The following is a 23,853-nucleotide window of genomic DNA, read 5'->3' as shown; positions in this document are numbered from 1 at the left end:
TGTGTCTGATCTTTTAGTGACTTTTGCAATGGCATCCTTTGTAGTCTGCGGTTTTGGTGGCGCTTGTGCGACCACCGCCGCCCAGGTCTTTCCGGGTTGTTTCCTTAATCTCTAATTTTCTTTTTTAACTTCTTCTACACGGCCCTCAAGCTTGGCGTTTGCGATAGCCCACGCCGCCAGTTCATTTTTGATTATAGTCAAAGCCGCTTGACTAATTTTACCATTTTTGATATGTTGCTCGAGGAGCAATGATATTCTCGTGTGTCTTTGTAGGACATTTTCCTCAATTGCCTGTCACGACTCGTCCTGAGGAGCGGGTTCAGACATCACGGAAGCTCGCGTTGGCGCACTCGAATCACTCGTTTCTGGTGTAGCCATGATGAACGAGTGATAAAAAAGGGGTGGGAGCCCGTCTCTTGCCCCGGACCGGCTCCTCTGGCATGGGGGGGGACTTCTGCAGCTCGCTCACCGACTTCGCCCCTAGGTCAAGAGCACTCCAGAGCTGCTGGGTTCAGCGCGCCGTTTTCAGCGCACTGGTCCCCCTCGGTGACTCCGTCATCGGCGATTACACGCGACGCACCCCGGCAACTGCACCCCGCACTCCGGAGAGGCGGATGCACCTCTCGCCCTTCGCCGCCTACTTGCCCGAGTTTCCACCTCTCGGCCAGGGACCCACTCCTACTCAGGTGGCGGGCCGGTCCCCCAGGCGTTCGGCGGTCTGGATCCATCTAACCTGGCCCAGGCGATGTTATCACCACCTGGGTTTGGCAGAACACGCCCCGGATACCCAGGGGGGCGGCGAAGCACCCTTGCCGACACGCGCCGCGATCCCACGCCGACAAACGAGATCGCCGGCATGCAGAGCACCTGTTGTTCTGTGCCCTGCGAAAAGAAGGGACTGATGTACGGTCCCTCGACACAGCTCCCCCTGTGCCATGCACCCTTCGCTTTCGCATCGGGTTGGGTCGCAGCTCTACCTTTTGTCGCAAGGCAAAATGCCAAGCTTAACGTCTGGCACCACGGGAAGGCGGAAAGAGACACTTGGGAAGGAGAGGCTATAAGAGACGCATCACTTCCCCTGTGAGGACTGCCGCGGCACGCCCGTCTGGAAGCGATACGCCCCAGTGCGAGCCTCCGTGCCTTACGGCGCGCCGGCTACGGGCGGGCCCGCGCCGAACGCGCCGTCGAGTGACCGACCTCACGCCAGACAGATAAAGCATTTGCCAAAGCGGTACAGCATAAAAGGGGACGAGGCAGTCTGAATTACATTTTATAGATGTATTTCTCACATATCTCAGAGCCTCTCGCGGTCGTCGTCGTCGTCGTCGTCGTCTTCGTCGTCGCCGCCGCCGCCGCTTCTGCTGAATTAGCAAATGGCCATCGTAGCAAATGCGGCGAGGGACGCCCTGCCTTCGATTCCGAATGCACAAAGTGTGTGGTCTTGTTTCTCAGTCTATATTTGGTCGGTCTCGTAAGAGGTTGAATGTAACGAATGGGTGGGAAAGAGCAAGGGGCAGCGGCTGTGTAGAACGAAAACACAAATCCTCAGGGGTGTGAGCTCTTCGAGATGAGTCGTAAACATGACATAGCTGGTCGTCAGTGACTATGTGGCCTAATAGATAATGCGTCGGACTTCGGATCTGATGATTACAGGTTCGAATGTTGTCACGGCCTATTTTTTTCCAGTTCTGAAAAGGAAACATACCGTTTAAATGTAGCAATTGAGCAGTACGAAACCGTCTGAATGTTGCTGTTGACCATTTTTTGCTTGGAAATGCTCTTGAGCTTGAAACACACACAACAAGACCGGTGTTAACGAGCGAAATGGTCGGCAGAGTGCCGACACCGCGAGTTTTGACTGGCACTTGCACATCTAAAACAACGACTGAAAGTAACTCGTTCGGCAGTTGAGTCACATAAAGTATGTGTGTTAATTTTGACGCCACTAGCTCTGCATGCTGTCATGCAATTTCTTTACCTCTCAGAAATGATTATGACATAAAAGTGAAGTACGTGACGGGTGTGACGTAAGAAAACATTAGGCAGCATGGAGAGATTCTGTATGGGACCACCCAACCCAAACGAGTACTGTGTGACGTGCTTTCCGGCAGGTATTCAACGAGGTAGCCGGCTAGCTCAGTCGGTAGAGCGTCAGACTCTTAATCCTAGGGTCGTGGGTTCGAGCCACACGCTGGGCGGAACGGAATTTTGTTCCGCTGCAGATGTAAATTACCGTTTTTCTGATTAACGAGATGTAATGGAAATAGCAACTTTAAACTTTGCCTACGTCTCTGCATGTCACAAGGAAACTGTATTTGAATGTGAGGTGATTTTGTAGACATGTGTGGAAGACATGTTCTGAAATGCAAGTGTTGTTGTTTGGAGAGCACATCGGTTACATGTCAGATGTGTAGCCAAGCAGTAATGGGTCGCCATAGCTGCAAATATTAGCCGGTAATATGAAGTGTTGTCAGCTGAAGTCTGATGATGCAGACGACCGTAAGGACGAAGTACCCAAGAGTACCGCGATGCCGCGCCTCTTTAGTTCAGTGGTAGAGCACTGCTCTAATAAACCAGGCATCGGAAGTTCCATCCTCACAGGAGAAAGATGAATTTTGGAAATCAGTTGCGCGTCGTGGCCGTATAGCAAACAGTATCTGTGATGACGAACAATAAGCGACAGGCGTTTTTTTAAGAATTACTCTCAGATGTGATTAAGGCGAATGGCGCAGATAAAGCATTTGCCAAAGCGGTACAGCGTAAAGTGGGACGAGGCAGTCTGAATTAGATTTTATAGATGTATTTCTCACATATCTCAGAGCCTCTCGCGGTCGTCGTCGTCGTCGTCGTCGTCGTCGTCGTCGCCGCCGCCGCTTCTGCAGAAGTAACAAATGGCCATCGTAGCAAATGCGGCGAGGGACGCCCTGCCTTCGATTCCGATTGCACAAAATTGTGGTCTAGTTTCTCAGTCTACATTTGGTCGGTCTCGTAAGAGGTTGAATGTAACGAATGGGTATGAAAGAGCAAGGGGCAGCGGCTGTGTAGAACGAAAACACAAATCCTCAGGGGTGTGAGCGTTTCGAGATGAGTCGTATACATGACATAGCTGGTCGTCAGTGACCATGTGGCCTAATGGATAAGGCGTCGGACTTCGGATCTGATGATTACAGGTTCGAATGTTGTCACGGCCCTTTTTTTTCAGTTCTGAAAAAGAAACATACCGTTTTAATGTAGCAATTGAGCAGTACGAAACCGTCTGAATGTTGCTGTTGACCATTTTTTGCTTGGAAATGCTCTTGAGCTTGAAACACACACAACAAGACCGGTGTTAACTAGCGAAATGGTCGGCAGAGTGCCGACACCGCGAGTTTTGACTGGCACTTGCACATCTAAAACAACGTCGGAAAGTAACTCGTTCGGCTTTTGAGTCACATAAAGTATGTGTGTTAATTTTGACGCCACTAGCTCTGCATGCTGTCTGGCAATTTCTTTACCTCTCAGAAATGATTATGACATAAAAGTGAAGTACGTGACGAGTGTGACGTTAGGAAAACATTAGGCAGCATGGAGAGATTCTGTATGGGACCACCCAACCCAAACGAGTACTGTGTGACGTGCTATCCGGCAGGTATTCAACGAGGTAGCCGGCTAGCTCAGTCGGTAGAGCGTCAGACTCTTAATCCTAGGGACGTGGGTTCGAGCCACACGCTGGGCGGAACGGAATTTTGTTCCGCTGCAGATGTAAATTACCGTTTTTTCTGGTTAACGAGATGTAATGGAAATAGCAACTTTAAACTTTGCCTACGTCTCTGTCAGTCACAAGGAAACTGTATTTGAATGTGAAGGTGATTTTGTAGACATGTGTGGAAGACATGTTCTGAAATGCAAGTGTTGTTGTTTGGAGAGCACATCGGTTACGCGTCAGATGTGTAGCCAAGCAGTAATGGGTCGCCACAGCTGCAAATATTAGCCGGTAATATGAAGTGTTGTCAGCTGAAGTCTGATGATGCAGACGACCGTAAGGACGAAGTATCCAAGAGTACCGCTAGGCCGCGCCTCTTTAGCTCAGTGGTAGAGCACTGCTCTAATAAACCAGGCATCGGAAGTTCCATCCTCACAGGAGAAAGATGAATTTTGGAAATCAGTTGCGCGTCGTGGCCGTATAGCAAACAGTATCTGTGATGACGAACAATTAGCGACAGGCGTTTTTTTAAGAATTACTCTCAGATGTGATTAAGGCGAATGGCGCAGATAAAGCATTTGCCAAAGCGGTACAGCATAAAGTGGGACGAGGCAGTCTGAATTACATTTTATAGATGTATTTCTCACATATCTCAGAGCCTCTCGCGGTCGTCGTCGTCGTCGTCGTCGTCGTCGTCGTCGTCGTCGTCGTCGTCGCCGCCGCTTCTGCAGAAGTAGCAAATGGCCATCGTAGCAAATGCGGCGAGGGACGCCCTGCCTTCGATTCCGAATGCACAAAGTGTGTGGTCTTGTTTCTCAGTCTATATTTGGTCGGTCTCGTAAGAGGTTGAATGTAACGAATGGGTGGGAAAGAGCAAGGGGCAGCGGCTGTGTAGAACGAAAACACAAATCCTCAGGGGTGTGAGCGTTTCGAGATGAGTCGTATACATGACATAGTTGGTCGTCAGTGACCATGTGGCCTAATGGACAGTCAGCCAGCGGCTGCGCTGGAGGTCGGACGTGCCGTGCTGTGTGCTGTGCTGCGTTAGCTCCGCGTGGTAAGTCTCTGCTCTTGCTGCAACGCGTCGCTGTCTATAGTATTTGTGTAGGCATGAAAAAGAATTAAGAGATGTCGCAACCGCAACGAAAAGATACTTTGAAATTCACGTTTGATCGCAACTTTGTCCGACCGAGGTCATTTGATGTTGAACAGTGGTTAGAGGATGATGTTAAAATAGGACTTGATGATATTATCGGCATACATTTCTCGATTATGAAGAGTGTGGTTTTCGTGAAACTTGCCAGTCCAGAATTGTGTGAAAGGATAGTTCGATCTTGTGGTGGCGTTCTGAAATTTAAACATGCTGACGGAAATGTTGGGGAGGTTACCGTTGCCCATGCTGGTCTAGGTATTCGGACCGTGCGAGTCTTTGAACTTCCCTTTGAAATTACAAGTGACCAGATAAATGCTGTTATTGCTCCATACGGGAAAGTTTTGAGTAATATTGCCGAACGGTGGTCTGCTGCACACAAATTCCCTGTTTTGAATGGTGTGCGCCAATTAAAAGTCGAATTGCAGAAGCACATTCCGTCGTTTATAAACGTCTGCGGATATAGAGCTGTTGTGATGTACGATGACCAACCGAAAACGTGTGCTGTCTGCAATTTACCAGGCCACGTTCGTGCAGACTGTGTTCAAAGGCGAGTGGCGCAACTGCCTGCCGGCGATGCCGTCAGGCCCCCTGCTATGTCAACGCTGCCCGTGACATATGTCGCCGTAGCGCGCGGTTTTGCAAGTGCCACTGCGCCCCCGAAGTTACTACGAATACCGACCCACAAGCGACCGACCAACCGACCGACTCAGGTGTAGCATCTGTAGACACTCAACCCTCCTGCGAAGACATATCTGCTCCTGCCCTTGTCGCCGTGGAATCGCCCAATGAGGCAATGGATACGGACGCGACCTCAGTCGCTTCGGGTAGTGCTCCTCTGCATCCTGGAGCTTCTTTAGGAGGTATCAAAAGCGTATCAGGTGCACAGAAAACGGACTCGCAACCAGCCGTTTCTAGTGGTGCTCTTCCGAATCCTGCAGCTGCCTTAGGCACTGACCACAGCCCGTCAAGTGCAATGAAATCAGACCTGGCGTCAGTCACTTCGAGTAGTGCTACTTTGCAACCTGAGGCTTCTTCAGGTACCGTCCAAAGTCCACCACGAGACGCATCTCCCAAGAAATCTAAAAAACGGAGGATCGCGCGTCAAGGTGCAGAGCAGACTGCACCACAACTGCGTGAACAGGCGAAGCAAATAGGGGGCAAAATACGTCAATCTGCATCTGAGAACTTGCAGTGCAATCAGCAGTCATCTAACGAAGACCCGGTGTCCTTGGATAGTACCTCCGGTTCTGCCAGTTTGCCCTCCGATGACGTAGCAATTACCCGAACCGAAGATAAAAATCACCAGCAAACACCTGAATATAGTGCACCACTTAATGACGAACCGATGACAGGGCTGTCGAATCCGTGGGCAGACGATGTCGACGACACTACAAAGGAGGACGAAATTATGGACACCACAGGAACCGTTACAGTCACCACGATGGCCACACCACGCGATGACGTCGTCTTGAATGTCATCGCCGCGACGGATACTGTCCCAGACACGGAGAAGCCGACTGATCCCTTCCCAAGTCATGAATATTTCTAGTCTGAACGGTTTTACTGACTTGTGTCCACATGTCTCTCGGGTCAGATTTCTTAATGTTTTTTCGAAATGATATGTTGCCAGAGTTTTTCCTAATTACACTCCCGTCTTGGCCTATAAGATCGCTACGCTGAACATCAATAAAATTTGTAGCCCATTTAATTTACAAAATTTAAAAGATTTCCTGTATGCAGCTGATGTGGACATTTTGTTTTTACAAGAAGTAACAAACATCGAACTTGACTTCATACAGGGGTATAATGCTATAGTCAATCCTGGAATTGGATGTGATTTGGGTACCGCATTTCTTTTCAAAGAGGGCGTCGTCATTACAGACGTAACAAAACTGCCTAACGGCAGAGGCATTGCCGGCACGCTTTATAACACCAGGATTATTAATGTCTATGCCCCATCTGGTTCTACCAATCGGTGCCAACGAGCACAGTTTTTTAAGGAGGGAATTGTTCCTTTGTTTGGTGTACACTGCACCCATACCATCCTTGGAGGCGACTTTAACAGTGTCATACATGCCAAAGACCAAACTCCGAACTACAACAAATCGCCGGACCTGGAACGTATCGTCACCGACCTCCGTTTAACTGATTCGTGGGAGCAAAAGCACGGCGCGGCAAAGATAGGAAAATTCAGCAGACGCTGTCCGACTACCGCGACATAATTTCAATAGCAGAAGTATGTCGACTAAAATGTGCCATCGTGTCGTTAGATTTCGATAAAGCCTTCGACAGGATCAGCCACTCCTACCTCCTGAAAACGATGGGCGCAATGGGTTTTCCGCCGAGATTCGTCGACCTCATACGACGTTTGGTAACGAATAACTCCTCCAGAATCATCATAAATGGACAGCCTAGCCGGCCAGTCGAGATCGCATGTTCCGTCAGGCAAGGTTGTCCGTTGTCCATGGCACTTTTTGCCATGGCCATCGAACCTTTGCTCGCTACCTTGACTCAGCGGTTACAAGGATTGCAAATACGAGGAAACAAAATAATATGTAAAGCTTATGCGGACGATGTTGGGTTTCTCGTTATGAATGTAGCGGAAGTCGAGACGGCAATGCACATAATAGAAAAATACGAACGAGCGTCAGCCGCGAGGTTAAACAAAACCAAGTCCGGCATATTCAATATCGGATGTGGCATTGGCATGCGCACACACGGTCAGTTACGTGAGCTAACAGCCTTGAAGTGTCTCGGCATTGATTTCCGAAAAAATATACGTCAAACTATTGCGGCCAACTATAGACAAGTACTAACTACCATACGAGCTAGTGTACGGACACATAGTATTCGACAATTAAATGAAATTCAGAGAGTGTCTTTAGCGAACGTCTCTATTACTTCCAAAGTCAGTTATGTCGCCCAGATACTGCCAATACCCGCCGGCATCGCCAAACAAATTATGTCAGCAATAGGCTATTTTGTGAGCCGTGGCCACATATTTAAAATCCAGTATGACACTCTGACGCTCGCCACTAATAATGGCGGCTTAAACTTAACGAATGTTACTAAAAAGTCGCAGGTGTGGGGCGGCGAAGAAGTCGTCGAATGAGTTGTTTGAATGTTCATTTCACGTAACAGACTATTGCCGATGCAACATATGTGGGACGGCGAAGAAGTCGTTGTTTAATGTTGAATGAAAGTTGAACATTGCCACCTTAAATCACGCGAGCCTGGCAACTAATTTGGTGGCCAGTCAGAAAGCGAAGGGAAACTTACTGACCTTAGTTCCCAGTCTGCACGGCCACATTCCTGTACAGCCCAGCTAAACGAAAAATATCCATAGTTCTCCACGGGATTAGGGCTGCTTCAATAAAATTTAAAGTTCCAAACAAGATATTATTATCTTAAAGGCTCACACAAATTACTCGAAACTTCTGAAAATGCTAAAGACATTAAATATTGTTAATTCAGCCAATCGTTTAATAGTTCAGAGGCGACTTCTACAGCAAGTTCCTCCCGAATAGTTCATTACTCTAACTAACGGTGCTCTATTAATAGTTCGCAATAATGTTAAAAAAAAATTAATGCTCGCCTTAAAAGTGGAGTTAGTCACCACTTGCCACGCGGAATTATACTTCACACGGACGGCACAATAACAGTTTGTTACCGAAGTCTAAACGATCCAGGACGGTGTACAGTCCTCGCGATTTTCAATGTCCGTTTACATTGCTAAGTACGCGCATGTCACAGCCCGCGATGACGTCACCCGAGGCGAGGCGCGATCGGACGTTAAGCTCGCGTGGACTAGGCGTTGGTCTAATGCGGAGTGAGCTTCCTACTGCCTCTGCCGCTCTTTTTTATATAGCTCCGGCGCGTACCGCCAAGAGAGCATCTGTTCTTTCCGTTCATATGCAGATGCCTGCGGCCTCCAAATGACCGCTATCTCAGGCACATAATCTTAAATATCACATTTAATAATAGCTTTACAAACTTCTCAATTTTTGTATACATACATCTGAGCAGTACAGAAGCACGTAGAAAATCTCAGCCCGCTAAAATTAAAACTTTACTCTCTAGAATTTTTACAATGGAACTAACGGTAGATTGTTACCTCTGAACCATAGCTTTATCAAGACTTGTATCAGCTGTTAATTATGCTACAAGACTAAAACTTGGTGTAGCTTTGTTAATTGTCCTATCTGATCATTGGTCTTAAAGAATTTGTTTTATCATTAAAATTTAAAGTACTTAATCTATAATGCTTATGTACATTTTACTCACAAAAGTAGTTTTTACTAAATTACTAAAAAACTAGAAGAGGTAACTGATTGTGGTATTTCCATTATTATTATTAGGGTGAACTGAAGCATCCTACCAATTTTCAATATTGTCGCTCTATTATTTCGCGCCTCTGATTTTTCCGAAAAACGCGGATTCTGGAGTCAATTTTAGTTTTATGGTTTTGGAAACCAGCACCACTCATTAAGACTTCTTACTGCACCTTCTCACCAAATTTTGGCTTCCTAGCGTCATTATTTAGCGCCTCCTATTTTTCTTTCAAAACGTGAATTTTACGTAAACTACTAATTTTATAACATTAAGATTTGTTACCTGAAACATTATTACATAGAACTATACATTAACAAAGTTTTACACACAAATCTTAATTTTTACTTTTATGTTAAATGTGATGCAATACTATATGCAGGCGCGTTTCGATGACGTGACGCTACTAGCAGTGAACTAGGGTAAGTCCCGTGCACTCGCTCGCCTCTGTATCTTATACATGATACAGCGCTTGCTTTGCTTCATCACCCCCTTTTTAATTTTCGTGAAAATCTATTTTTGAACAAAATTAAATTTCTAAAAGAACAAACAAGCGATGGATTACTTTAGTATACCTCTTTCAACTTAAGTTGCTTCTTCTTAGGAAATTCCTTATTACTACATACACAAAATAACCATACTCATATACACATAGAAAACCTAGTACAGAAGACATTCACAAATTATTTACATACATTTACATGGAAATATAAATTTTTCAATGGTTACAAAATAGTTATTTTTTTTTTCTTTAAAATCAGTCTCTTCCTGAAAAAGAAAATACACACGACTTTTATCACTGCAACGCACTCACATTTTTCTTTTACTATAATACTCGGCACTGTGGTGGGTGTCCTATTGTAACACTCATTTAATTTCACTGATTGACAAAATTGTGGGAGGAAATTGTATTCACTGTGGTTTGCGTCTCAACTTCCAATCTCCCTACCGCTTGTTGTCAGTCATTCATGCAGCCTGCATGTCCCTGAGAAACAGACAATACAGTCTAAGTTTCTGTTTTCAACTTATATCTAAGGTAGGACAAAGTACATTTTATAGTTTATATTCTGGCACTATTTTACTAATTGTGAAGTTGTCAGAAAGACATTTAGCTCTAAGTCGTACCTGATACAATAGCTCCTACTTTCTTCTTTCATAAATAATCTTTTAGGTTCCTAAATAGTGAAAATTCTTTTAGCAAATTAATATATTAAGATCTTGCTTCAACTTAGAAAATTGAGTAACCTTTTAGTTTTAATGTACTCTGGCTTAATTATCGTATGGATTAGTTCATCAAAGAAGTCATTTGCTGACCAGCACTTTGCTTTATTGTATGAATTACTAAAGAAATTAGTTATTTTCAGTATACCGATTCCAAATTTCTGCATTTTCCAATATTTGTGTGTTTCTGTTGTCTGTTTAACTATTTATTTGCCTCAAGCAAGATTTAGCGTTTTTCACCATTTCACGAGACGTGAGGGAATTATTCTTTAATCCTACATCATTTACTTCAATTTACTTACTTCACTTCTTCACCTTATTCATTTTCTCCCTTTTCTTCCAGATTCAAAATACTTCATTTCTCCACTTCTTTCTCCCTTTTCCTTTTGTCAGCCTATTGACGTCCTGTTTCTATATATTTGGTGCGATCCTCACACCACTTCCACACATCTCCATTTATTTAATTCTAAAACGCCATTGCTTGCCTCTATGAGCATTACCTTCTTACGCTGTTTTCCTTCAGACAACCTTATTTCTAGCAACATACTACCTTCTGCATAATCTCATGGATTATTCATATTCATACCGTACTTCGTATACTGCAAAGTGTCTCTCTTAATTGTAGTTTCTAACCCTTTACAATTACATGAAATATTTTACTTTATTTATTTTAGCCATGTTTGCCCCTTATTGGTACTCAGACTTTTGTTTTGCCATTCACTAGGTAGATCCTTACTAAGAATACTTAAAACCTAATAGCATATATACAACATGAAGACATATGTGATTCTTACCTGTTATGATAGACCAGAAGAAGGGAATGAAACTTGAAAAGGAAATAAAGTTTCACCCAGCTGGGACTGCACGGTACGCCAAACCGTGTATCCGCCAAAGAGTGGCAGACTCCCTACAGTAATTAATTACTGTTAATTTTAAATTCCTTTAGATCCACAATATTTCTTAGACCTAGTTCTCTCTTACTCTTTGGATATTCCAAACGATAGGCATTTGCATGAGGTTTACTTACTATTCTAAATGGTCCATGATATACATGCATAAACTTTTTAGTTTCTGCAGAAATTTTCTTTGATTTTTCTTGCAAGTATCCTTTATTCTTTATTACTCTAATAGGCAGTTCCCAAGTTTCATTACTACCGCCTATATGACTTCCTATAAAAGACTCTCTTATCACTTTAGAGTCAGGTAAAGTTAAAATTAAGTTGTTCTGATCAAAATTGATCTTTCCCTGGTACTTTGATAAGAAATCAGTACCAATCAACATATCAACACTTAAGCCTAGCACAATCAAACAAGGATGATCTATTACTACGTCATTTATACCAATGGGTATCAAAGCTTCGTGTTGAACTGGTCTAGAGACTTTTCCAGTAGCACCTATAATCTTTAAGCCACTTACTTTCATAACTGTTAACTTCTCTTTATTGGGTATGGTGTCAAAAAATGTTTGTGATAAAGCACTTGCTTCACTGCCACTGTCAAGCAGACAACGCACAGTGACTCCTGATATGTTTACTTTGATAACAGGGTGAGTTATTTTACATTGAACAGGTTGCTCACACACCTCGTCTAATAAATCTCGTTCTATGTTCTTCCAGCTAAAGTAATTCTGATCAGTTGCAATTACATTTACATTTACATCCTGGGGCTCATCATGCTCTATAATCTCAGCTGCTTTCTCTAATCTGTCCACTAACTTTAAATCGAAGCATCTGACGACTTTTTCTACTTTTGTTTGCTGCACATCAGCCAAACTATCCTCTACCTCTGAGCAACTGCGTCCCTGCGCAATATTGCTGTTCATAAGAATGTCGTCACCTTGAACCATTTGTGGCACGTTTACACAGCTACTAGATTCTTTCACCTCGTTACTATTTCTACCCCCTTCATTCATCATTTCCTCCTCTCTAAAGTTTTGCAGTACTGATTCTACTTCTGCTACTTCTACTTCAGCTTTTAGATTGCCATTTTCATCGAAGATGTAAGCTTTTACTTCATCATTATTCCCATCAGACTCAAACCCATTATCTATTTCTTCCCCATTATCTACCTTGAGTTCCTGTTCTTCCTTGACCCATTTTTCTAGTGTATCCAAAATACTATCCACTATTTTGTGAGAGTGGCTTAACACATCACTGGTATTATCTGTATTTATTTCGTCATCCATGTTGTCTGTCTGTGTATGTTGGCTGATTGTCTGTGTTTCCGTTACTGGCTGTGTTACTGTTACCGCCTGGTGAGCGCCAGTTTCCTCATAGACGGGATTTAGTTTCCCACACGCGGCCTGTTGTGTTCATCTGTGACACCACTAGATATAGTAGCATCATGACTCCCTTCTTGTCTTAATGGCATAGGATTTACTTCTCCACTTTCGTCATAGTAGTTGTTACGAAAGCGTGGTGAGTATCTACCCCCTCTTCCTCTGCCACGGCTTTGGTTTCGATAGTTTGTTTTGGTGTGCCTAACTTTCATATTTCTAATGTTCACGTTTCCATTATTTTGTACGTGATTGTTAGAAGATTTGTTATTCTGCTGCACCTGCTCCTCAGCAGCAGCTACTCTTTCCACTCTTTCCAGATATTCAATAAATTTGTCTATATTATCTCTAGGGGCGGAAATGATCCTCTTCTGCCAGTACCACGGCAGCTTACCTTCTAAACCCATAATGATCATATCTGGCTTCATCTTTTCTGTCAAATGTGACAGTCTTGAAACCCACTTCCTAGCGAAATCCTTTACTGATTCACGCCCTGGGAAAAACTTCTTACCACTCCAGAATTCCCTTAACACATCATTTTGTTTGTTATGTGACCAGTATTCGTTGAGAAATGCAGACTTAAATTCAGATAAAGTTTTACATTTGATTATTACATCCGCTGACCATCGCAAAGCATCACCTGACAAATGACTTCTTATAAATGAAATTTTTTCTCTTTCTGACCAAGTGTTGGGGAGAACATCCTCAAAGTCATTCCAAAATTCAAGAGGGTGAATGTACTTATCAGGATCAAAGCGCAAAAACTGTCGACACCCTATAAAAGCGGCGTCAACTGAAGTCACATGCTGTACAGTAGAATGACTAGAATTAACAGAGGTTACTCTATTTTCTAGGTTAGCAATGTTAGTATTTAATTCCTCTACTTGTGACTCTACTGCTTCTATCCTGGCAGAACATCTTTGTTCCACTGCACCACGAATTTCGGTACAGGTTTCTTTTACTTTCTCAATGTTTTTCTGACAAGTATCTACTTTAATTTGTACCTCTTTAACTTTGTCAGAGCAAAGTTTGGACTCGTTGCTCAATCTTTCGGACAACCTCACTTCCAAAAGTTCATCTGCCTCTTGATAATTTTTTTGAATTTGCTCTATTTCACATTTGAAAGTACTATGCATTTTAGTTAACTGTTGCCCTACTTTTACTTGAATGTCATGATGAATAGCATCTATCTTATAATTCAAACTATTCCATTTTGATTGCAGTTCTTCTTTTAGTTCTTTATTACTAACCTCAATTTTATTCTCCAACTTTTTATTACTATTTTCAATTTTATTTTCCAACTCTTTATTACTATTTTCAATTTTAGCCTCAATTTTATTTTGGTTTGATTCGAGTTTGGCAAACAGTATTTGCATCCAATCCGGAGCTTCTACCTTGATACTTTGTATCTCTTGACTTGACTGAGCTGGAGATATATTGAGCTCAGTTTCACTACCTGACAAAGTTAGCAACTCTACTGGCTCCCTTTTGACTTCTATTTCACTTATTGATTGCATCCCTGCACTCTCATTTAAATTAAAGTCATAATTTACTGGTGACAAATTACGTTCTAGTTCAATATTTGAGGGATTAATGGAACCATCCTCATTAAACTCAATTCCTGATCCTGAGGATTCTTGGTCAGAGACCGGTTCCCTTCTGAAATGTACACTACTTTCCATATCTTTTAGTTTGTTAGCAGCAGTTAATAAATATTTTAAAAGTCTTTGACTTAACTTAAATGCTTGATTTCGACGAATGATGTCGTCGCGGTGTACCAGCAATCGTGATGCGACGCGTCGCGACGTATTGAAGGCAGCAGCAGCAGCTGTACCGCCACAGGAATCGCCTACTGCAATAGCTCCAGGGGGGGGGGGGGGGGGGGGGGGCAGCAAGGCACCGTTGACCGCTCGGCGCAGCCGGCAGCTGTCTCGCAGATCAGCGCAGCTCCGCGATGACGCACCGTCTTCCTTTAGTCTCAGCGCCGTCGGCAGCCGCGATCCAGCATCGTCGCCTTCCTCACCATCGTCACTAACCAACGTACAGCGGTAGACACTTATTGTTTATACACTACACCTGCCTTTACTGGTAACACTGATCCCACACTAGTTCAATTCAGTGTCCTGTTATTGCCTACCGAGTTCGTTAATTTATACCAATCGCTTTCACACATCGAGCACTTTTATTTGCTTTTAATTCAGTTTTCCCGGCCGATGCACCATATGTGGGGCGGCGAAGAAGTCGTCGAATGAGTTGTTTGAATGTTCATTTCACGTAACAGACTATTGCCGATGCAACATATGTGGGACGGCGAAGAAGTCGTTGTTTAATGTTGAATGAAAGTTGAACATTGCCACCTTAAATCACGCGAGCCTGGCAACTAATTTGGTGGCCAGTCAGAAAGCGAAGGGAAACTTACTGACCTTAGTTCCCAGTCTGCACGGCCACATTCCTGTACAGCCCAGCTAAACGAAAAATATCCATAGTTCTCCACGGGATTAGGGCTGCTTCAATAAAATTTAAAGTTCCAAACAAGATTTTATTATCTTAAAGGCTCACACAAATTACTCGAAACTTCTGAAAATGCTAAAGACATTAAATATTGTTAATTCAGCCAATCGTTTAATAGTTCAGAGGCGACTTCTACAGCAAGTTCCTCCCGAATAGTTCATTACTCTAACTAACGGTGCTCTATTAATAGTTCGCAATAATGTTAAAAAAAAATTAATGCTCGCCTTAAAAGTGGAGTTAGTCACCACTTGCCACGCGGAATTATACTTCACACGGACGGCACAATAACAGTTTGTTACCGAAGTCTAAACGATCCAGGACGGTGTACAGTCCTCGCGATTTTCAATGTCCGTTTACATTGCTAAGTACGCGCATGTCACAGCCCGCGATGACGTCACCCGAGGCGAGGCGCGATCGGACGTTAAGCTCGCGTGGACTAGGCGTTGGTCTAATAGCTCCGGCGCGTACCGCCAAGAGAGCATCTGTTCTTTCCGTTCATATGCAGATGCCTGCGGCCTCCAAATGACCGCTATCTCAGGCACATAATCTTAAATATCACATTTAATAATAGCTTTACAAACTTCTCAATTTTTGTATACATACATCTGAGCAGTACAGAAGCACGTAGAAAATCTCAGCCCGCTAAAATTAAAACTTTACTCTCTAGAATTTTTACAATGGAACTAACGGTAGATTGTTACCTCTGAACCATAGCTTTATCAAGACTTGTATCAGCTGTTAATTATGCTACAAGACTAAAACTTGGTGTAGCTTTGTTAATTGTCCTATCTGATCATTGGTCTTAAAGAATTTGTTTTATCATTAAAATTTAAAGTACTTAATCTATAATGCTTATGTACATTTTACTCACAAAAGTAGTTTTTACTAAATTACTAAAAAACTAGAAGAGGTAACTGATTGTGGTATTTCCATTATTATTATTAGGGTGAACTGAAGCATCCTACCAATTTTCAATATTGTCGCTCTATTATTTCGCGCCTCTGATTTTTCCGAAAAATGCGGATTCTGGAGTCAATTTTAGTTTTATGGTTTTGGAAACCAGCACCACTCATTAATGACTTCTTACTGCACCTTCTCACCAAATTTTGGCTTCCTAGCGTCATTATTTAGCGCCTCCTATTTTTCTTTCAAAACGTGAATTTTACGTAAACTACTAATTTTATAACATTAAGATTTGTTACCTGAAACATTATTACATAGAACTATACATTAACAAAGTATTTCCATTATTATTATTAGGGTGAACTGAAGCATCCTACCAATTTTCAATATTGTAGCTCTATTATTTCGCGCCTCTGATTTTTCCGAAAAACGCGGATTCTGGAGTCAATTTTAGTTTTATGGTTTTGGAAACCAGCACCACTCATTAATGACTTCTTACTGCACCTTCTCACCAAATTTTGGCTTCCTAGCGTCATTATTTAGCGCCTCCTATTTTTCTTTCAAAACGTGAATTTTACGTAAACTACTAATTTTATAACATTAAGATTTGTTACCTGAAACATTATTACATAGAACTATACATTAACAAAGTTTTACACACAAATCTTAATTTTTACTTTTATGTTAAATGTGGTGCAATACTATATGCAGGCGCGTTACGATGACGTGACGCTACTAGCAGTGAACTAGGGTAAGTCCCGTGCACTCGCTCGCCTCTGTATCTTATACATGATACAGCGCTTGCTTTGCTTCACAGGCTCTGTACATCTCCAATACATTTCAACAATGGAGACAATCCGGCAGCTGTATCGCCGCGCACTTGCTATCTGAAATAGCTCCAGATGACCTCTCTCCACCCATTAATGTGCAGCACATACCGAGCGGACTTTACCATTTACGATGGTTTTTAATAGAATATAGCTACCTACGTTCAAGAATTCCGGAAAAAGACATGACAAACGTAAAAGAAATATATGGCAAATTGATGGGAGAAAAGAAGAACAACAAAATAGAACAAAACTATCCATGTTCTAACTGGAAAGTGATATGGGCAAATATTCATAACCGTAACTTAGCTACTCATCTGAAAGCAACATGGTACTTTGTTGTAAATAGGAAAGTTGCAACAAACTCGAAACTTCATTCGATCCACTTAGCGGATTCGCCTTTGTGTGCAACGTGTAGTTTAATTGATAACGAAGAACATCGTTTCGTGTGCGACAAGGTTAAAGATATCTGGCTGAATGTCCGACGAAAGCTGGCACTCATCCTTCGAACGTCACCTAACGCTATAACGCCTGCGGACTTTTTGACACCGGATGATGTACCCTTTCCTAACACGAAACGCAACGCAGTCAATTGGCTGAAAGCGGCAACGGTCCATTACCTCTTCACGAAGGAAGAGAAAAGCCAAGAGGATTTTTGTATCTCTCTGCTAACTGAGCATCACATGTTACTGAAGACTAGTAAATATAAAGAAACATACGCAAATTTTTTAATCAAGACCTTGATGTGAAAGAATTAACAAGAAATATCTGCGTACACAGAAGACAAACGTAAGAGAGTGTTCACCACTACTAACTTACTTAACAATCGTGAAAAAAAAAAAAAAATATTTTAGTTTTTACCGGAATTGCCGTTCTTTGAGTTCAACGTTTATTAATTTATTTTTCAAGAAGCCATTATAAATAGTTGCTTCTCACCGAATATGGTTTGTTTTTTAAGCATTTTCAGAGAGAAGAAGCAGTTTCGAAATGCCCTCTGACGTTTCTTTGTCAAGGAAGACTATTTGCTTTAAGTGTGACAACAAAAAACAGCGATGAAGAAGGAAACAAACTGAACATAACTTCTGTTTCTACCTACTGAAGACTTCATTCTTTTTTCACATTATCAATAAGCCCAAAGAAGGGGTACATTAGTTTCTCCACGATAAAGGGATTAACTTCGTCTCATCAGTTTATGGTAATGTACATGGCGTGAGAAGCCGACGACGATGAAGGCGAATTATGGAGAGCGCAAGGATGGGCTAAAAGGGGTGATGGGAGGACCAAAAGAAAAAAAAAAATGGATAAGGCGTCGGACTTCGGATCTGATGATTACAGTTTCGAATGTTGTCACGCTCGTTTTCTTTCCAGTTCTGAAAAAGAAACATACCGTTTTAATGTAGCAATTGAGCAGTACGAAACGGTCTGAATGTTGCTGTTGACCATTTTTTGCTTGGAAATGCTCTTGAGCTTGGAACACACAACAAGACCGGTGTTAACTAGCGAAATGGTCGGCAGAGTGCCGACACCGCGAGTTTTGACTGGCACTTGCACATCTAAAACAACGTCGGAAAGTAACTCGTTCGGCTTTTGAGTCACATAAAGTATGTGTGTTAATTTTGACGCCACTAGCTCTGCATGCTGTCATGCAATTTCTTTACCTCTCAGAAATGATTATGACATAAAAGTGAAGTACGTGACGAGTGTGACGTTAGGAAAACATTAGGCAGCATGGAGAGATTCTGTATGGGACCACCCAACACAAACGAGTACTGTGTGACGTGCTATCCGGCAGGTATTCAACGAGGTAGCCGGCTAGCTCAGTCGGTAGAGCGTCAGACTCTTAATCCTAGGGTCGTGGGTTCGAGCCACACGCTGGGCGGAACGGAATTTTGTTCCGCTGCAGATGTAAATTACCGTTTTTCTGATTAACGAGATGTAATGGAAATAGCAACTTTAAACTTTGCCTACGTCTCTGTCACTCACAAGGAATCTGTATTTGAAGGTGAAGGTGATTTTGTAGACATGTGTGGAAGACATGTTCTGAAATGCAAGTGTTGTTGTTTGGAGAGCACATCGGTTACGTGTCAGATGTGTAGCCAAGCAGTAATGGGTCGCCATAGCTGCAAATATTAGCCGGTAATATGAAGTGTTGTCAGCTGAAGTCTGATGATGCAGACGACCGTAAGGACGAAGTATCCAAGAGTACCGCTAGGCCGCGCCTCTTTAGCTCAGTGGTAGAGCACTGCTCTAATAAACCAGGCGTCGGAAGTTCCATCCTCACAGGAGAAAGATGAATTTTGGAAATCAGTTGGGCGTCGTGGCCGTATAGCAAACAGTATCTGTGATGACGAACAATTAGCGACAGGCGTTTTTTTAAGAATTACTCTCAGATGTGATTAAGGCGAATGGCGCAGATAAAGCATTTGCCAAAGCGGTACAGGATAAAGTGGGACGAGGCAGTCTGAATTACATTTTATAGATGTATTTCTCACATCTCTCAGAGCCTCTCGCGGTCGTCGTCGTCGTCGTCGTCGTCGTCGTCGTCGTCGTCGCCGCCGCCGCTTCTGCAGAAGTAGCAAATGGCCATCGTAGCAAATGCGGCGAGGGACGCCCTGCCTTCGATTCCGAATGCACAAAGTGTGTGGTCTTGTTTCTCAGTCTATATTTGGTCGGTCTCGTAAGAGGTTGAATGTAACGAATGGGTGGGAAAGAGCAAGGGGCAGCGGCTGTGTAGAACGAAAACACAAATCCTCAGGGGTGTGAGCGTTTCGAGATGAGTCGTATACATGACATAGTCGGTCGTCAGTGACCATGTGGCCTAATGGATAAGGCGTCGGACTTCGGATCTGATGATTACAGTTTCGAATGTTGTCACGCTCGTTTTTTTTCCAGTTCTGAAAAAGAAACATACCGTTTTAATGTAGCAATTGAGCAGTACGAAACGGTCTGAATGTTGCTGTTGACCATTTTTTGCTTGGAAATGCTCTTGAGCTTGAAACACACAACAAGACCGGTGTTAACTAGCGAAATGGTCAGCAGAGTGCCGACACCGCGAGTTTTGACTGGCACTTGCACATCTAAAACAACGACGAGAAAGTAACTCGTTCGGCTTTTGAGTCACATAAAGTATGTGTGTTAATTTGTACGCCACTAGCTCTGCATGCTGTCATGCAATTTCTTTACCTCTCAGAAATGATTATGACATAAAAGTGAAGTACGTGACGAGTGTGACGTTAGGAAAACATTAGGCAGCATGGAGAGATTCCGTATGGGACCACCCAACCAAACGAGTACTGTGTGACGTGCTATCCGGCAGGTATTCAACGAGGTAGCCGGCTAGCTCAGTCGGTAGAGCGTCAGACTCTTAATCCTAGGGTCGTGGGTTCGAGCCACACGCTGGGCGGAACGGAATTTTGTTCCGCTGCAGATGTAAATTACCGTTTTTCTGATTAACGAGATGTAATGGAAATAGCAACTTTAAACTTTGCCTACGTCTCTGTCAGTCACAAGGAAACTGTATTTGAATGTGAAGGTGATTTTGTAGACATGTGTGGAAGACATGTTCTGAAATGCAAGTGTTGTTGTTTGGAGAGCACATCGGTTACGTGTCAGATGTGTAGCCAAGCAGTAATGGGTCGCCATAGCTGCAAATATTAGCCGGTAATATGAAGTGTTGTCAGCTGAAGTCTGATGATGCAGACGACCGTAAGGACGAAGTATCCATGAGTACCGCTAGGCCGCGCCTCTTTAGCTCAGTGGTAGAGCACTGCTCCAATAAACCAGGCATCGGAAGTTCCATCCTCACAGAAGAAAGATGAATTTTGGAAATCAGTTGCGCGTCGTGGCCGTATAGCAAACAGTATCTGTGATGACGAACAATTAGCGACAGGCGTTTTTTTAAGAATTACTCTCAGATGTGATTAAGGCGAATGGCGCAGATAAAGCATTTGCCAAAGCAGTACAGCATAAAGTGGGACGAGGCAGTCTGAATTACATTTTATAGATGTATTTCTCACATATCTCAGGGCCTCTCGCGGTCGTCGTCGTCGTCGTCGTCGTCGTCGTCGTCGCCGCCGCCGCCGCTTCTGCAGAAGTAGCAAATGGCTATCGTAGCAAATGCGGCGAGGGACGCCCTGCCTTCGATTCCGAATGCACAAAGTGTGTGGTCTTGTTTCTCAGTCTATATTTGGTCGGTCTCGTAAGAGGTTGAATGTAACGAATGGGTGGGAAAGAGCAAGGGGCAGCGGCTGTGTAGAACGAAAACACAAATCCTCAGGGGTGTGATCGTTTCGAGATGAGTCGTATACATGACATAGTTGGTCGTCAGTGACCATGTGGCCTAATGGATAAGGCGTCGGACTTCGGATCTGCTTATTACAGTTTCGAATGTTGTCACGCTCGTTTTTTTTCCAGTTCTGAAAAAGAAACATACCGTTTTAATGTAGCAATTGAGCAGTACGAAACGGTCTGAATGTTGCTGTTGACCATTTTTTGCTTGGAAATGCTCTTGAGCTTGAAACACACAACAAGACCGGTGTTAACGAGCGAAATGGTCAGCAGAGTGCCGACACCGCGAGTTTTGACTGGCACTTGCACATCTAAAACAACGACGAGAAAGTAACTCGTTCGGCTTTTGAGTCACATAAAGTATGTGTGTTAATTTGTACGCCACTAGCTCTGCATGCTGTCATGCAATTTCTTTACCTCTCAGAAATGATTATGACATAAAAGTGAAGTACGTGACGAGTGTGACGTTAGGAAAACATTAGGCAGCATGGAGAGATTCTGTATGGGACCACCCAACCCAAACGAGTACTGTGTGACGTGCTATCCGGCAGGTATTCAACGAGGTAGCCGGCTAGCTCAGACGGTAGACCATCAGACTCTTTATCCTAGGTTCGTTGGTTCGAGCCACACGCTCGGCGGAACGGAATTTTGTTCCGCTGCAGATGTAAGTTACCGTTTTTCTGATTAACGAGATGTAATGGAAATAGCAACTTTAAACTTTGCCTACGTCTCTGTCACTCACAAGGAAACTGTATTTGAATGTGAAGGTGATTTTGTAGACATGTGTGGAAGACATGTTCTGAAATGCAAGTGTTGTTGTTTGGAGAGCACATCGGTTACGTGTCAGATGTGTAGCCAAGCAGTAATGGGTCGCCATAGCTGCAAATATTAGCCGGTAATATGAAGTGTTGTCAGCTGAAGTCTGATGATGCAGACGACCTTACTGACGAAGTATCCAAGAGTACCGCTAGGCCGCGCCTCTTTAGCTCAGTGGTAGAGCACTGCTCTAATAAACCAGGCATCGGAAGTTCCATCCTCACAGGAGGTAGATGAATTTTGGAAATCAGTTGCGCGTCGTGGCCGTATAGCAAACAGTATCTGTGATGACGAACAATTAGCGACAGGCGTTTTTTTAAGAATTACTCTCAGATGTGATTAAGGCGAATGGCGCAGATAAAGCATTTGCCAAAGCGGTACAGCATAAAGTGGGACGAGGCAGTCTGAATTACATTTTATAGATGTATTTCTCACATATCTCAGAGCCTCTCGCGGTCGTCGTCGTCGTCGTCGTCGTCGTCGTCGTCGTCGTCCGTCGTCGTCGTCGTCGCCGCCGCCGCTTCTGCAGAAGTAGCAAATGGCCATCGTAGCAAATGCGGCGAGGGACGCCCTGCCTTGGATTCCGAATGCACAAAGTGTGTGGTCTTGTTTCTCAGTTTATATTTGGTCGGTCTCGTAAGAGGTTGAATGTAACGAATGGGTGGGAAAGAGCAAGGGGCAGCAGCTGTGTAGAACGAAAACACAAATCCTCAGGGGTGTGAGCGTTTCGAGATGAGTCGTATACATGACATTGCTGGCCGTCAGTGACCATGTGGCCTAATGGATAAGGCGTCGGACTTCGGATCTGATGATTACAGGTTCGAATGTTGTCACGGCCCTTTTTTTTCCAGTTCTGAAAAAGAAACATACCGTTTTAATGTAGCAATTGAGCAGTACGAAACGGTCTGAATGTTGCTGTTGACCATTTTTTGCTTGGAAATGCTCTTGAGCTTGAAACACACACAACAAGACCGGTGTTAACTAGCGAAATGGTCGGCAGAGTGCCGACACCGCGAGTTTTGACTGGCACTTGCACATCTAAAACAACGTCGGAAAGTAACTCGTTCGGCTTTTGAGTCACATAAAGTATGTGTGTTAATTTTGACGCCACTAGCTCTGCATGCTGTCATGCAATTTCTTTACCTCTCAGAAATGATTATGACATAAAAGTGAAGTACGTGACGAGTGTGACGTTAGGAAAACATTAGGCAGCATGGAGAGATTCTGTATGGGACCACCCAACCAAACGAGTACTGTGTGACGTGCTATCCGGCAGGTATTCAACGAGGTAGCCGGCTAGCTCAGTCGGTAGAGCGTCAGACTCTTAATCCTTGGGTCGTGGGTTCGAGCCACACGCTGGGCGGAACGGAATTTTGTTCCGCTGCAGATGTAAATTACCGTTTTTCTGATTAACGAGATGTAATGGAAATAGCAACTTTAAACTTTGCCTACGTCTCTTTCACTCACAAGGAAACTGTATTTGAATGTGAAGGTGATTTTGTAGACATGTGTGGAAGACATGTTCTGAAATGCAAGTGTTGTTGTTTGGAGAACACATCGGTTACGTGTCAGATGTGTAGCCAAGCAGTAATGGGTCGCCATAGCTGCAAATATTAGCCGGTAATATGAAGTGTTGTCAGCTGAAGTCTGATGATGCAGACGACCGTATGGACGAAGTACCCAGAAGTACCACTAGGCCGCGCTTCTTTAGCTCAGTGGTAGAGCACTGCTCTAATAAACCAGGCATCGGAAGTTCCATCCTCACAGGAGAAAGATGAATTTTGGAAATCAGTTGCGCGTCTTAGCCGTATAGCAAACAGTATCTGTGATGACGAACAATTAGCGACAG

The 23,853-nt window shown here is 43.6% G+C and overlaps 4 non-coding genes across 4 annotated transcripts; all 4 read left to right on the top strand.

Annotated features, from left to right (window-relative positions):
* The first annotated feature begins 2,125 nt into the window (after window positions 1-2,125).
* Trnak-cuu (transfer RNA lysine (anticodon CUU)) lies at window positions 2,126-2,198 on the top strand. The gene has a single exon. It is a non-coding gene; the product is annotated as a tRNA-Lys (tRNA).
* A 1,444-nt stretch (window positions 2,199-3,642) lies between these two features.
* Trnak-cuu (transfer RNA lysine (anticodon CUU)) lies at window positions 3,643-3,715 on the top strand. Its single transcript has one exon. It is a non-coding gene; the product is annotated as a tRNA-Lys (tRNA).
* A 14,992-nt stretch (window positions 3,716-18,707) lies between these two features.
* Window positions 18,708-18,780, top strand: Trnak-cuu (transfer RNA lysine (anticodon CUU)). Its single transcript has one exon. It is a non-coding gene; the product is annotated as a tRNA-Lys (tRNA).
* A 1,451-nt stretch (window positions 18,781-20,231) lies between these two features.
* Trnak-cuu (transfer RNA lysine (anticodon CUU)) lies at window positions 20,232-20,304 on the top strand. Its single transcript has one exon. It is a non-coding gene; the product is annotated as a tRNA-Lys (tRNA).
* Window positions 20,305-23,853: the final 3,549 nt, after the last annotated feature.

This window comes from Schistocerca gregaria, unplaced genomic scaffold (genome assembly GCF_023897955.1).
Source record: "Schistocerca gregaria isolate iqSchGreg1 unplaced genomic scaffold, iqSchGreg1.2 ptg000077l, whole genome shotgun sequence".
Lineage (NCBI taxonomy): Eukaryota > Metazoa > Arthropoda > Insecta > Orthoptera > Acrididae > Schistocerca > Schistocerca gregaria.
This window is presented reverse-complemented; position numbering and strand designations above follow the sequence as displayed.